The 16,065-nt window shown below is 37.4% G+C and overlaps 1 pseudogene; it reads left to right on the top strand.

Annotated features, from left to right (window-relative positions):
- Positions 1–6,277, top strand: part of LOC106393080 — a 28,796-nt pseudogene extending 22,519 nt beyond the window's left edge.
- Positions 6,278–16,065: the final 9,788 nt, after the last annotated feature.

The raw sequence follows: 16,065 nt of genomic DNA, 5'->3' as shown, positions 1-16,065 counted from the left end.
GAAGCAAAAAAAAAAAAAAAAAAAAAAAAAAAAAAAAAGGGGGCCGAGTCATTTACCAGCAGCTTGGCCCTTGCGGCTTCCTCGTATTCACCCCCAAAAATGAGGTCCTTCACAGCAGGCAAAGGTTTCGCCCTCCCCCTTAATTGGCGAAGGAACTCTCCACACTTCTCGGGGACGTACACTAGAGGGGCCGGTCCCTCGTAGTGAAACGAAACCTTGTCTGAAAAGTTGACTCCGGGCACCCTCCTCAAGATAGCGGAGCCGCGAGAAGAAGTGCCGATCTGAGCGACCCCTTCCCCAATGGGAGCCGGAGTTCCCTCGCGAGAAGACGCCAGAATAGTAGATCGCCCCTCATCGCCGACCTCGTCGTTGCGTCTCCTGATCAAAAGCGGCGACTCCCCGCTGTCATCTTCAGAACCGTCCGGACGGGCGACGTTAAGAGAAATTTCAGATTCCTCCCCTTCGCCAGCTTCCGCCGCGTCGTCCCGTTCTCCTGAGATTTCAGCCTCAGGATCCTCCTCTTCGGGTTGAAGTTCTTCTTCTTGAACATCACCCTCCTCAATCTCAGTCGGCTCCTTGGGATTCTCCGACTGCTCGTCAACAGGCCTCTTCGTCCTCTTCTTCTTCTTCTTCTTTTTCTTCTGGGGTTCGCCAGAAGGAGGAACGTCGCTCGCCTCCTCGGCACTCCCCTCGACTCCCGAGCCGCCCCTCTTCCTTTTCTTACCCTTCCCCGCGCTTCTAGCGCCAGAAGGGGAAACCGTGCGAGGAACCGTCGCTGAGGGTCCTTCCTCGCTAGCCAGTCCCAGCTGGGCGGCTAACATCGCGCTCAAATCGGGAAGAGTTCCTGTCCTCTTTGCTTCAGAAACTTGCTTCTGGATGTCCTTCGGGAAGATATCTAGTCGCTTGGTGCGAATAGGAAGAATGGTCGGAAGGTCAGATCTCAACTCTCCTGAAAACATAAGGCAGAAAGGTCAGGACGCGATAAATAAACTTTGCGATCGAAAGAATAACTAGAAACGGCGAGAGAACGCACTTCGAGCGATCCGATCCTTAAGCTCGCGAATCTTCTCGACGGTAATCTCGGACAAACGGTAGATCCGAAGCAAAGCGACGGCTCGAACGCTCTTTAGGAAATCCTCAGGATTGACCGGAGAAGTGGGATGGCCAACTGTGAGCGCAACAAAAAGAAAGTTTCGTTAAGATCAACAGAATCAGACGTAGCTCGCGACAAGATATTCTACCACAAGAACGGTTCCATAGGACCCGATAGTCCTCTCGAGGAGGCTGGAAATAAGATTCGTAAACTGTTTGGTACCCGATCGGAGGAGACCAAGGTCTTTGCTCCTTTGTAGGAATAAGGAAAGTCACGCCTGTGGCGTTCTGGGCCCGAAGAACCCTCTTCACGCTTCTCAGGGTCGACTTAATCTCCTCCACACCGTCCCAATCTTTACCAGCCACGAAAGCAGGGCGCAATAAGTCGGGATGTAGTCGTGGAAGCTCTTCGAAAATCCCTTCGGGATAGAAGGTCGTCGGAAACAACTCGGCTTCAGAGTCGTCGTCTTCTGAAGGATCGCCCTCCACTGCGCGAGCTCTCAAGATAATCGAATCAACGGGCACCACCCCGCTCTGCCCGTCTCTCGCACACTCCATCACGTCCCTCACGACGACGTTCTCGCTCCCTTCCCTCGCAAGTCAGGTGGCATCTGCGACCAAAAGTCTCTGGGAGCGAGACAAATCGACCGTGTCCATCATCGCCTCGTGATGGGTCGACTCGAGACCCCCGATACAACCTCCGCCAGAACCCCTTGCCGGAGCCGATGCCGCCGCAACCGATTTCCCTTTTTGCTGCCTCGATAACCCCTGAGCCGACGACATGATAGAACAAGGCGGCGGAGAACGCGTCGAGTGAAGACTATAACACTTAGAGAGATAAAAGAAGGAGAGAGAGAAAGTAACTTTGATCGCGGAGGAAACTTGAAGAAATGAGAGGGGATCGGCGTATTTATAAGGAAAAGAGAAGGGGGGAACTCGAGGCATCATTATTAGGTCTATTCGGGCCTAGGTGGGCCTCGAAACTCTCCCTAAAAATCCAGCGGACCCTCGCGACGTTTCGACTTCTCGGTACATTTAAAAGAAAAAAAAAGAGGGGGGAATTCGAGGTGTCGTCATTAAGCCTAAACGGGCCTAAATGGGCCTTGAAACTCTCCCAAATGTCCAGCGGACCCTCGCGACGGTTCGGCTTCTCGTCTAAATCGGATGTCGGTCATCTTAAAATTAGAATAAACCAACGGTTAATCTAGATATGTCAGTCGGGACCTGAATATCCGCGACTAATCGGCCTTGAGTGGAAATATTCCAGAACCTTTCCTGTGACACGACGATCAAAAGAAGAGATAAAAGCCTCTACTGCTCGCTTCCGAGAGAACGACGCTGTGCGACTCATCGACCAACCGCTCCAACCTTCCGACAGGCCTCCTATTCCCTCAAACCTTCAAACCTTAGAATCCATCACGAGCTGGAAAGCACTTCGCTCACTAATGGACTGGGGGGGGACTTACTGTAGAGGATGGATTTGACCATCCCACAAGGCCCGAGGAATAGGAAGGCCTGGCCCGGATTAGGAAGAGCGACGGCTCGATCGGTCGGCTCAAGAGTCAGGTCTCTCGGCTTGACTCTTGAGTATTTTTAGTTGATCATCATCGACTGAAGTACGTTCGGCTCAGCGGCTGCTCGGACGCCTACGGGCTTCTCGGCCCAGCAGAGGAGGCCCACCAAGATGGCGTAAATTAGGTCAAGGACGAGGTATCAGGACGTCTATATAAGCGAAAGGGGAGACAACGAGAAAAGGATCCGAAATCACTGACTAACACTTGACGGCTAGATTAGGGTTTTCACCTTTGCTTCATCTCGCCGTTAGTTTTACTTTTCAGGTAGCTCGTCGAGCCCCCGGATTCCTTTCTGTCGCACTCTCTTATTTTCCCTTGTAACCGACCGAACGTTTTTTCTCCAACCATTAATAAGACGTCTTTGTTTAAACCCACATCTTATTATTTACCGTTTTCCGATCAAACACTCTCCTTTCTGAGATCTTCTTCAACCGATGAACTCAACGCCGTCTTCAGCAAGATCGTTTCCGTTGTCTTTGCTGACCATAGCGCGAATGGTGGACCGAAGATCTCGTCCGTCAATGGTGTCTGGATCGAGAAAACGCTACCCATTGATTCATCGTTCAAGGATCTGTTTTAGAATTTCTTCAAAGCTGTTTTCGATCGCGTAGACTTCCGATCAAAGGTAAGCTTTTTGTTACTGTTTATATGCTCTGTTTCTTTAAGTAAACTCTGTTTCTAAGTTCTGTTTCTTGAATTAACTCTCTGTCTCTATGCTCTGTTTCTTGATTGAACTTTGTTTCTGTGTTCTGTCTTCATACATTCTGACATAACTTTGACACAACAGGCCGAACAAGTGCGTAGCTAGCTGAATAAATGGGCTGAAGATCATACCAATGGTCTCATCAAAGATCTTCTTCCTCATGGATCCATCTCGAGTCTAACCAACTGTGTTTATGGAAACGCCTTGTACTTCAAAGGAGCATGGCAAGTTCCATTCGTCAAGTCCAACACGATCTATGGAACCTCAGTGGCTGTGCCATTCATGAGCAGCTACGAGAACCAATACTTAAAGGCTTATAATGGTTTCAAGGTCCTCAGGATACCTTATCGACAAGGCGATGATGAAGACCAATCACAGCTTCTCTTATCAACAAGGCCTTTTCGGTGATGCTACCAGTCACAGCTTCCCTTTTGGACAAGGTGGTTATAGTACCAATGGCAGCTTCTCGATGTACTTTTATCTCCCAGACAAGAATGATGGATTGGAAGATCTTGTGAAGACAATGGCATCTACTTCTGGATTCTTGAATTGTCACACTCCAAGATGCAAAGTTTTAGTTAATGAATTCAGAATCCAAAGTTTAAGATCGCTTATGGCTTAGACGGCCAAGACTTGGGATTACGTTCAATGGTGTTGTATCATAAAGCATGTGTGAAGATTGATGAAGAAGGCGCTGAAGCTGCTGCTGTCACTTTTGCATACAGTGATGGATGTTCCATGTATCTGGAGCCTCCTAAGAGGATAGATTTTGTGGCAGATCATCCATATTTGTTCTTAATTAGAGAAGACAAAACTGGAACTGTTTTGTTTGTTGGTCAGATATTTGATCCTTCCGACAAATCTGCTTAAGCTTTCGGTTTGGTTATTTGGCAAAAAGTGGAAGAGAAAATGACCAGAATGTTATAGAAAAGTTGGTTTATTACTGGAGTGTTACACATCTTTTAAAAATTATTAGAGTGTTTGGATATCCCTAGTAAATGACAATAAAGGTCTTTGGTTAGTTTTTTTTAATTGAAATTATTTTTCAACATTAAATCCACATCACTAATTAAGTATTCACATCAGCATTAGAGAACAATCAACCATCTCTTTAATTACATAACGTTGAAAAAAAACACAACAACACAGCACAACTTCGTCGAAGAACTAAAGGAACCCTCACCGCCTCTTCCCTGAAATCGTCATAAACATTGTGTTTACTCCCTCTTCCCCGAACTAACTCTCTGTCTTGTCTTCTCCGATATCGTCTTCCCCGAAATCGTCGTCTCCAATAATTTTTACGAAATATTTTTCCCTGCAATCGCCCGAAATCATCTTCTCTGCTGCGTTTTTCGAGTTTGTGGCTGAGTTTTAATTTATGTGTGGCTGAGTTACTTTTCTTTTACTGATGGTTTATATATGCAGTTGTGGCTGAGTTACTTCCCGCCAATCTCCGAAAACCTAGCTATAAGAAGTGTGCATTCAGAGGAGAAAAGACAAATATATTCCAAAAAACACCCAGATTGGCAATTGTGGGATGTATTTAATTAAGTTTGTTTGTGATTTCATACCCATATTTGGATAATCTATTTTTTTTTTCAGATCTGAGTGAAAGAGAAAATTGAACAAAAAGAAAATGAAGGAGACGAAAAGAAGTGACGGATTCAGCAGAGACGGCACAAAGTAGTTCATTGAAGCTTAGATACATGGTCGAATACCGGAATGGTGCAGAAAACCTGTATTTTTGGTTTTCTATGTAAAAAACATAATTCACCCATGTATTGTGTGTTTGATTTATGCTATGTTTACACTACTCAGCCGTGTCGTTTACATAATTCAGTCGTGTCATTTACATAATTCAGTCATACCTCAAACATACCCTAAAATCAGAAAATGTTTAGATAACTCAACCATATCGTTTATATAAATCAGCAATACCTCAAACATACCCTAAAATCGGAAAACTGAATTCAAGTACTTTAAGAAGTTATATTGAAGATCATCTTATCAATATCAAGTGAATATAAATCAACTGAATGTGTATAGTTTCTTGAATTTCAAGTTGAGACTTTAAATTGATCTTGATATATATGTTCTCTTACAATCACTTATACAATTCTTACTTACAAGACTCTAACTTTAATCTTTTCTTAAATATAAACCTCAAATCGTAAACTATAGAATTATAAAGTTATAAAAATTTAAAGTTTATCTTTGAACATTAAATCCAATATTTTTATTATTATTTAAAGTTTAAGGTTTAGGTTTAAAGTTTACGTTTATAGTTTAGAGTTAAACTCAAATTTTAATCATTTAAAAAAAATTAATCTTTAATTTAAAGTTCCATTTTAAAATTTGATTTAAACCCGTAACTACATTTTTTAAATTTAACCAATTTTTAAAACAAATTGAAAAGAACTAAAATTACAAATTATATTGTTTTTTCATGACCATTGATCGATTTTAGTCTAAGGGTTCAATATTTTCAATATAAATTATAATATTTTATAAAATAATAAAATAATTTTTTAAAATTTAAACTACAAATATTAAATATAAAATTATAAAGTTAAATATTTTCAAAACATTATCTCAAACCATATCTATTTCGAACCTTTAACCCTAAACCCTGAACCACATACTTTGACCTATACTATCTATATTATTAAAACTGAAGTACATTTTAGATTTGTTTGGAAACAAGAATAACACTATATATCTATATTGTTTGGAAACACGAATAGCATTTAAAAAAAATTATGGCCTTTTAGCAATATAAAAAAATCGATTTGTAATCAATATTTCATCAAATATATTCAGTTACCATAACTCAAATACACGTAATAAATCCCACTTTTAAATATGAAAATCTATATTATTAAAACTAAAGTACATTTTAGATTTGTTTGGAAACAAGAATAGCACTATGTATCTATATTGTTTGGAAACATGAATAGCATTTAGAAAAAAATATGGCCTTTTAGTAATATAAAAAAAATCGATTTGTAAACAATATTTCATCAAATATGATTTGTAATCAATATTTCATCAAATATATTCAGATACCATAACTCAAATACACGTAATAGATCCCACTTTTAAATATGGAAACAATAAAAGAATAACTAATAAATAGATTTTGACAAATATATGATACATCTGCAATATAAATTTATAAAAAAAATATAGAACACTTAAAACGGAAAACAAATATAAATTTATAAAACAAAAAATTAATACCGCAATACAATTGCACTACAAAATGGTGAGGCATCTAAAATATATAATATTCACATGAAAACTATAAAATATTATAATATTCTTAATTATGTATTATGTAATAGTTAGACATGAAATATTATAACCTCTCAAGTCCACCTCCTATTGCAATTACGTGACATGCAAACATATTCATGTTATATATGATTAAGTGTCTCTTTGAATAGAAAAGTACTATGGTTTCTTTCTTTAAGTATTTCAGAAATTAGTTCTAAAAACAATTTCACAGTTTTGTTAAATATCTTTATGATTGAAAAATTATTATCTAAAATTATATTGTTATTAAATTTCGAATACTTTACATAAGTAGATTAATATAAAAAAATTCAATAGAGAAATGGAAACCACTATATTTTGAAGAAAAAAACACATTTTTAAAATTTGTATATTTCTTCAATCATAGGACCACCATATTTGAAATCTGTATTTATCAAAAAAATAATATATTTTCTAAAGGTTCGATTTTTATTTTTTGGTTTTAGATATATAGGAACCACTTAGTTATTTGTGAATATCAATTTAGTTTTGAGTTTTTTTTTGCTTTGGTTTTGATTCATTGTTGGTTCTTGGTTTATAGTTCCATGTCTAACCATGTTGCTAAAGTGTTTTTTTCTTTGGTTATAAATTTTTACAATATCACGTCATAGAACGGGTTATAACCTATAAGTATAAAAAAAGCTTTGCAGTATATATTTCAAATATTTCCACAAACTCAATGGTAAGTATATTAGATCTGGACATATCATTTAGGGTATTTAGGATTCAAAAAGATTCGAATTATCTAAAAATATGAAAAATACTCAAAACATGAAAAATATTTAAAATCCATAAAATCCAAAAATATTTAAATACCTAAAAATCTAAAATTTTATTCAAAATCTGATCCGATGAACCAAAAAATACCCAAAGTTTTATCTGATTACCCAATTTTCCTTAAAAAAATTTAATTTTTTTCCTGAAACCAAAACTATTGTAAATCCAAACTCAAAACTTAAAAAATATATGTAATACCAGAAACATATTCGAAATACCCTAATATACTTAATATACACAAAATATTTCCGACTAGATATCGGGTAGGATCCAAACTCAAACAAAGACCCGCGGGTCCAAAAAAAATACCGATTAAGTAATTTTCTCTGAACCCGAACCCAAACCAAACCTATGTTTTGAGTCGGTTTCGGTTTGGTCTTTGGTCCTGATTAAATATTTAGGTCTAAGGGAAAGTTATATAAAATGTACATATAATATCTTAAATAAACTACTCATAGAATATATATTTTTAAAAAATTCTCTTCTTCAGTATATGACTTTATATTATAATATAATCTCAAAAACCCGCGCTTTCGAAGCGCGGGTCAAAATCTAGTAAAACATTAAACTTCAAACTTTTTTAAAAAATTAATTAATCATCTACCATAAATTCTAACTACAAATGTTAAAACTCTAATATTTTTGTTATTTAAAAATATAATCTTAAATCTTAAATCGAAACCCAAAACACTATATACCAAACCCTAAAATTTTTCAGTTATATACCCTAAACTTCAGTTTCCGCTTGTTTCTAGCAATCCTAACACAGTCTAAACTAATTCAGACAGAGAACCAAGCTTCCGCTTGCGCACTAATATCTATAGGCAAGGTTCTAATTAGCTATTATAGAACACATGCATTAAGAACAATTTAATTGATGGATATCCTAATACTTAGCAATTCTATATTTTGGGCTAATCCCTTATGAATATTTGAACTCTAAATCTAACAAAGAGAACTACTCAGACATGACTAAGCAATTCATCACAAAGAAATATGAAAGCTGCATATATAGATAAGAGTAGAAAAACTTTGAGTTCCAATCACAAATCTCTGAAGGAGTTCTTGGATCTTCTTTTTAAACCTAAGACTATAAGTATTTTGCTGTATGAAAGTTATGAAAGTATGAAAGTGTGTGTTGCCTAGAACAATGGCAGAGCACATAAATATTAAGTTAAAACTCGTTAGGGGTAATCTGGTAATTCTTATGGGACTTGGGCTTAAAGTCGGCTGAAACCAAATCTGGCATTTGTGCGCTTCGCTGTCGATCGACAACACAGAGTGTGTGTCGATCGATTATCATCTTCAATCATCATCGCTAGGCTGTTCAATAGTCAGCTACGTGTCTTTATCATTTTATCTCCAAAATGCACCAAAATCAATATTTTTTTCTCCAAATCATTCCAAAACTTGAAAACATATTAAAAAAGACTCCAAAACAATTATAATATATTTAAAAATGTTGTGAAACTTAGGATTTAGAACTGTAAGTTTATGTATATTATTAATGAAAAAGTGTTCCCTTTATATAGGGGCTACAAGAGAGATAAATGGAAATACAATAATAGGAAAGATTACAAATCATAAACATAAACGAATTAGGAAATTGGCAAGTTGTAGCCGCCTCTCTATCCTCTCCAAGTCTCGCGGCCGCCTCTCTCTCCTCTCCAAGTCTCGCGGCCGCCTCTCTCTCTAGGGTTGGGCCGTCTCTCTAAGTGTATGGGCCGGTTATGGACTGGGCCCGTTATGGACATCGACCAATTGATTTATAACACTTCCCCATGGATGCCATAACCATACAGGGATTGTAATACGCTTAATGTTGCCTCATTAAAACCTTATCAGGAAAACCCAGTGGGACAAAACCATGATGAAAGAAAAAGAGTACAACACGTACTACTCCCCCTGATGTGAACCTCAGCGGAGGTCCTTCAGCCTATGCATCCCAATCTGATGCGTGAGCTTCCTGAACGTGCAGGTAGGAAGTGCCTTGGTGAATAGGTCAGCTGAATTGTCACTGGATCGTACTTGGACGACCTGGACCTCACCGGCTTTCTGAAGCTCGTGAGTAAGGAAGAACTTAGGCAATATGTGCTTCGTCCTATCACCTTTTATGTAACCGTCCTTGAGCTGAGCAATGCACGCATCATTGTCCTCATACATCACAGTTGACTTTTTGCACTCGACCATCCCGCAATCAGCTCGGACGTGTTGGGTCATCGACCTCAACCAAACACACTCGCGGCTGGCCTCATGTATGGCCAAGATTTTCGAGTGATTAGATGAAGTGGCCGCGATGGTTTGTTTCATGGAACGCCATGTATGGCCATAACTCCATATGTAAAGACATATACTGTCTGTGATCGAGCTTGATGTTGATCTGATAAATAACCAGCATCAGCAAAGCCAACTAAACCATCTTTGTTATGATTAGTATAATATAGACCCAAGTCTTTCGTTCCTTGCAGGGAACGAAGAACATGTTTGATCCCATTCCAATGTCTATGGGTCAGACAGGAGCTAAACTTAGATAGTAAGTTCTCGAAAAAGCTTATATCAGGCCATGTGTGAGTTGCCAAGTACATTAAAGCTCCTACGGCACTGAGATATGGCATTTCGGAACCTAGGTCATCTTCATCGTCCATCTTGGGACGGAATGGGTCGGTGTCCAGGCCGAGAGACCTCACGACCATGGGACTGGTCAGATAATGGCAATCGGCCATATTGAATCTCTTGAGTACCTTTTCAGTGTATGCCATCTGATGCACAAGGATCCCATCATTTATGTACTCAAGTTGTAATTCCAAACAAATTTTTGTTTTTCCGAGATCTTTCATCTCGAATTCTTTCTTAAGGTATTCAACCGTTTGGGAAATTATATCCAGAGGTTCCTAAGATATTCAGATCATATATTTCGATGATTATCAATATTATTCTCGAGAACTTGTTGTACATTCAGCTCAATACCCTCTAGTACTTTCATTATCCAGTGGACCATATAAATATGCAGTCACTACATCAGTTTGCTGCAAGTCTAATTTTCTCTCTTATATAGCTAGACTTATGAGAAATCTTAAAAGTAGTTGCATCCACCACATGGGAGTATATCTCCTCATAATCTATTATTGGTTTTTGTGAGAATCCTTGTGCAATATTAGCTTTATATCTCATGATTTCTATTCCTCACAAGACCCATTTATATACACTGGTTTTAACATCATATGGCGTCTTAATTATATGGCCAAATATGTCTTTCTTCTTTAAACTATTTAACCCCACGTTTCCATTCAATATGTTCTACGAGTGCGCACTCTTATATTGACGTGGATTCATGATCCTCGCTTATATTCATAAATTCAAGTGCTACCTTGTCGACATTCCTTATTGTGTTCCATTATGTTCCAGACATGATATAATCGATTGAGATTCATTATTATCATAACCTTTAATACTTTGCAGCTTGGCGTCCCAAGCTACATTGTTTGGTACCTATACCTTAGAGCCGGCCGGCCTTATCTCTATGTCTGGGATGGTTTCCTTGACCTCGGATTTGTTTTATCATTCTATGCACCTTTCTCTTTTGTTTCCGAGGATTCTTATCTCTTGGAACTTATTGGTCTATCTTGTATAGACTCTGTAGCAACTTGATTGTGTCTCTCTTGGACATCAATTTAGTTGGTGCTTTACAAGCTGGTTTATATATGACTTAGTCATTCTTTTTCGGGTCAGCAAATGTGTCTGGCATTTGATTAGCTAGCTTTGTAAATGTATAATCTTTGGACATCTATTTCACATTCTTTAGTCCGAGGATCTTGCCAAGACAATGATGGTCGATGCCATTTTGTTTCTCTTACCAGCTTATTATTTTCTCCCCCTAATGTTGGATGGTCGGATCCATTAAACTTTGCAATCCGTGTTCTTTGCCACTAAATACATCACCCATATTTGGCTCAAGGTACTTCATTATTTGTGGGAGATTCATATCCAAAATATATCTCCATCCTCATCCTCTTCTAAGATGGCACATATATTTGTGGTGGCTTATCCAAATATCTCAAGATGTTATATGTCTGGCTCATGACCCATAATAAATTTGAGATGAAAATATCTATGCTCACTTAATGGTCTGATGCTTATTAGTTAAGATGCATGTAAATTCGTGTGTCCCCAAGCCTTGGACTGAGAGTTTGGACCTATGGGTAATGGCCAATACAGATTTATAATCAGCCAAGCTATATATAGTATGGACATGTGCGGATTTGTCCTCACTGCCCCCTCATGAACATACTATAATCTTTAAGTGCTTTGGGACATCATGGCCTAATGAGTTTCCCTTGTGTTCATGCTACACACGTGTGATTCTATGGGATAACTCTTTGTGCCCTTTCCAATATCAAATTCGCATCATGTTTTGGACCAGGATGGCCAATCCGGTCATACCATAAAGTGTATAATTTCATGGGTAAACCATTCTGGTTACCATGACTATTGCCTCTATCATACTGATCTTGGCATAGTCTAGATCAACAGAGAATGCATGTATAGTTTTTTTTAGGACTCATTATGGCCTTGGGCGATTTTATATATATATCTGAAGGAACTCTTTGTTTCCTTCGCCCATTGTTTCAATTTGGAAACCATTCATTCTTATATCACTATATAACCTCAATGGGGTTTTCTGGGTGAATATAAAGCATCTAAATGCTTGCCCTTATACATATCTGGCCATAGCCCTTAATGTGTACCATACCCGCAAATCATATTGGCGTTTTCAAAAATCATTCATTCCTTTTATTAAGTTTTAATAAAACAAGTTCATAGAAATGAAAAACATAGAAATGAAAAACATCAAAACAAAGAACATAGAATTTAGATTACAAATGTCAAAAATCAATCTTCAGTTTTTTTATAGACAATCTGAAGTTTCATAATCAATACGATCGTCCTTCTCATGATTGAAGTCGTTTTCATCATCTTGGTAAGTCATATGGGCTTCAGGATTCTTCACTTTCAAGCTCTCTTGATAGAGGTCAACTAGATGCTTGAGAGTCCTACAAGTCTTAGCCCAATGATTGTTCATTCCACATCTATGGCACACATATTTCTCTGATTTAGTCGAGTGTTGGGGTTTGAAAGAAGATCCACGGCCACGACCATGGCCTCGTTCAAATGAGCCATGGTTCCGTCCATGGTCTCGACCATTTCCTCGCCGGCGGCCAAAGGATCTTCGACCGCGGCCACGTCCGTTCGATTTGTCTCGACCACGGCCATGCTTGCCGTTTCCTTGGACGTGGTTGGACTCTTTATTGTCCTCTGTAGCGTGTGCATCAGGTAGTGGAGCTGATCCAAGTGGTCTCATCTGACTGTTTCTCATTAGTAATTCATTGTTCTGCTCAGCGAGCAAGAGACAAGAAATAAGATTAGCATAGGTTTTGAAACCTTTCTCTCGGTACTATTGTTGTAACAGCACATTGCTTGCATGGAAAGTGGAAAAGGTTTTCTCAAGCATATCATGTTCCGTAATACTTTCACCACACAGTTTCATTTTAGAAACAATCTTAAACAGTGCAGAGTTATATACGTCCACAGACTTATAGTCTTGGATCCTCAGATTCGTCCAATCAAACCGAGCTTTTGGTAAGATCACCGTTCTCTGGTGATCATATCTCGATTTCAATTCATTCCAAAGATCTAGTGGATTCTCAATGGTTAGGTATTGATCCTTGAGACTCTCAGCTAGATGATGACGAATGATCAAGATGGCTCTGTAACGATCATTTTCATTGGCATTATTGTTCTCGGTGATACACTCACCGAGTCCCTTGGATTTCAGGATGATCTTAGCATCGAGCGTCCACTGAAGGTAATTGTCTCCAGATAGATTTAGGGCAGCAAAATCAAGGTTGTTGATTTTCGACATCTGAAGTTATCGATTAATATTTTTAGATCTTTTAGGAATAGTTTTTAATGTTTAAACGATTAGGGTTTTATATCCAAACAATCAAACAAGCCTTCACAGCCAAGATCTATGCCTCACGGCCAATGAGCAAGCCGCACGGCCATTGATGCAAACTAGTTCGTTTTTATGCATTTAGTTTGTCGTGTAATTGCAATCCTAACATGGTTTGTTTCTATCAGTTCATGATGCAATCAAAACAAGCAAACCTATCGGCCAAGCAAAGATCAAGCCGCACGGCTATTTGATTCAATTCAACACCATTCCTAAAATAAGTTCTAAGTATAATTGAAATCAATCAATGTGATTAAGTTATGGTACGAATGCAACAAGGCCACACGGCCACGAGTATGATCAAGTCTAGAACAGTTTAACTTAATATGTAGTTTCAGATTTCGATTTTAAAATAATCTTAACTAGGTCATTAGGGTTTTATTTTAAACAAGCCAAACAATCAGATTCGAGTTTGAACAATCCTAACAATAGTTCTAGGTGATCAAATCAACCAATCAATGTTCAATTTCAAACAATCAAAATCGCTTTTCAGAATTAGGGTTTTAGGGTTTCGATTTTATTAACAAGCAATTTCAATTTCAGGATGATCAAATTCAATCTCAATCAATCAATCAATCAGTTTAATTAATCAATAGTTTTCGAATTAGGGTTTAGGGATTTCGAAAATTTGATCTTAGATCAAAGGGATTTGATTTGAGATTCAAAACCTTTATGGTTTTGATTTTAATTGATCAATGGATCAATCTCGATTTTTAGGGTTTGGGGATCGAACTTATAGAGCTTCGATTTACTCGCTTAGGAGTTGATCTATTATCCTATGGCTTTCATCTTAGAGATTATATTTTAGGGTTTCATTCTTTAAAATCAACCAAATTCGATTCATTATGTTCTTAGAATTCGAAATACCTTTAGTTTAGTTGTTTGTAGAAACCGGACCACCAAGAATGAACCTCGAGCTTAGACACGATCGGGACGCGAGCTGGCTGGGACGCGAGCTGGACACAGGCTGTCTTGGACGCGAGCTGGAACGGAGTCGCGAACGGATTAGGGTTCGTCGGTATCGTCGGGTTCAGATTAGGGTTCCAAAGCAAATCGGCGCGCACTGTATCTGTGCGTGAGGGCGCGTCGGTGGTCAGATCGACAAGCGGTTTGTACTGAATGATTCGTCTCAGCCAGGGCTTCGATTTGATATCTTGATCGTTTTTTGGGTCCTCACGGTTTGGGAGAACGGCCTCTTCGAAGTTTCGAGGCAGATTCCTTTTCATTTAGGGTTTTAGGGTTTTAGCGATTTGGTTTTAGGCTCAGGGTGTTAGAGGCTTTCGTGGTGATAACGTGTTGTGAAACTTAGGATTTAGAACTGTAAGTTTCTGTATATTAGTAATGAATAAGTGTTTCCTTTATATAGGGTTTACAAGAGAGATAAATGAAAATACAATAATAGGAAAGATTACAAATCATAAACATAAACGAATTAGGAAATTGGCAAGTTGTAGCCGCATCTCTCTCCTCTCCAAGTCTCGCGGCCGCCTTTCTCTCTCTAGGGTTGGGTCGTCTCTCTCTCTAAGTGTATGGGCCGGTTATGACCGGGCCGGTTATGGACATCCACCAATTAATTTATAACAAAAAAACACATATATCCCCTGTATATTAATTGAGAAGCATTTGAAAAATTAGAACTTTAATTTTGTATTAATTAAAAAAAACCCCAAATCCTAGGTGGCTCTCTAAATGTCTTCTAAATTCCATTTCAAAGAATTCTAGAACATCTAATATAAAATATAGTTTAATCTAATGGTGTCACATTATTTCATAATTATATAACACTAGAGAACATTATATTAACCTAAAATATAGGAAGTGTGTATTCTTTCCTTAAATAAAAGCTACGGAATTACCTAATATGATTTACATATATATGATAATTAATGATTATGAATAATAAATATTTGATAACAATTTTTGCATTTTTCTTTATTTTTGTTTCAATTTATATAATTAAAAAAAAATAAACAATCACATTAACCATATAATAAAAAAATTAGATTTTTTCTTATATGTTATATTTTGAATTTTTTAAAATGACTTTAAATTACAAAAATGAGGAAACTTTATATGTTATATTTTTTTTTAAACGACTTTAAAATATAAAAATGAGGACACCTTATATGTTATATTTTTCTTATATGTTAGAATTTTCTTATATGTTATATTTTGAATTTTTTTAAAACGACTTTAAATTACAAAAATGTAAGTTTTCCTTAAGTATTCGACTAAAAACATTAAAATGACATGTATCAACTCGATAGTTGATTTGAAAACTTTCAAAACCATATGGAAGATAAAAGTCAAAATAATTTAACTGTGGAAACAATACTGTTCATTTTTTTCAAAAATGTGTTCGAAAGAAAAAATAAGGTTTTTATGTCATAATTTGTTTAATGTCCCACTAGAAAACATTATATTAACCTAAAATATAAGAAGTGTGTATTCTTTCCTTAAATAAAAGCTACAGAATTACCTAATATGATTTACATATATATGACAATTAATGATTATGAATAATAAAGATTTGATAACAATTTTTGCATCCATCTTCATTTTTGCTTAATTTTATATTATTAAAAAAAATAAAC

The sequence above is a fragment of the Brassica napus genome, chromosome C1, assembly GCF_020379485.1.
Source record: "Brassica napus cultivar Da-Ae chromosome C1, Da-Ae, whole genome shotgun sequence".
Taxonomy (NCBI): Eukaryota; Viridiplantae; Streptophyta; class Magnoliopsida; order Brassicales; family Brassicaceae; genus Brassica; species Brassica napus.
Note: the sequence above shows the minus strand (reverse complement) of the source record. Positions and strands in the feature narration are given on the sequence as shown.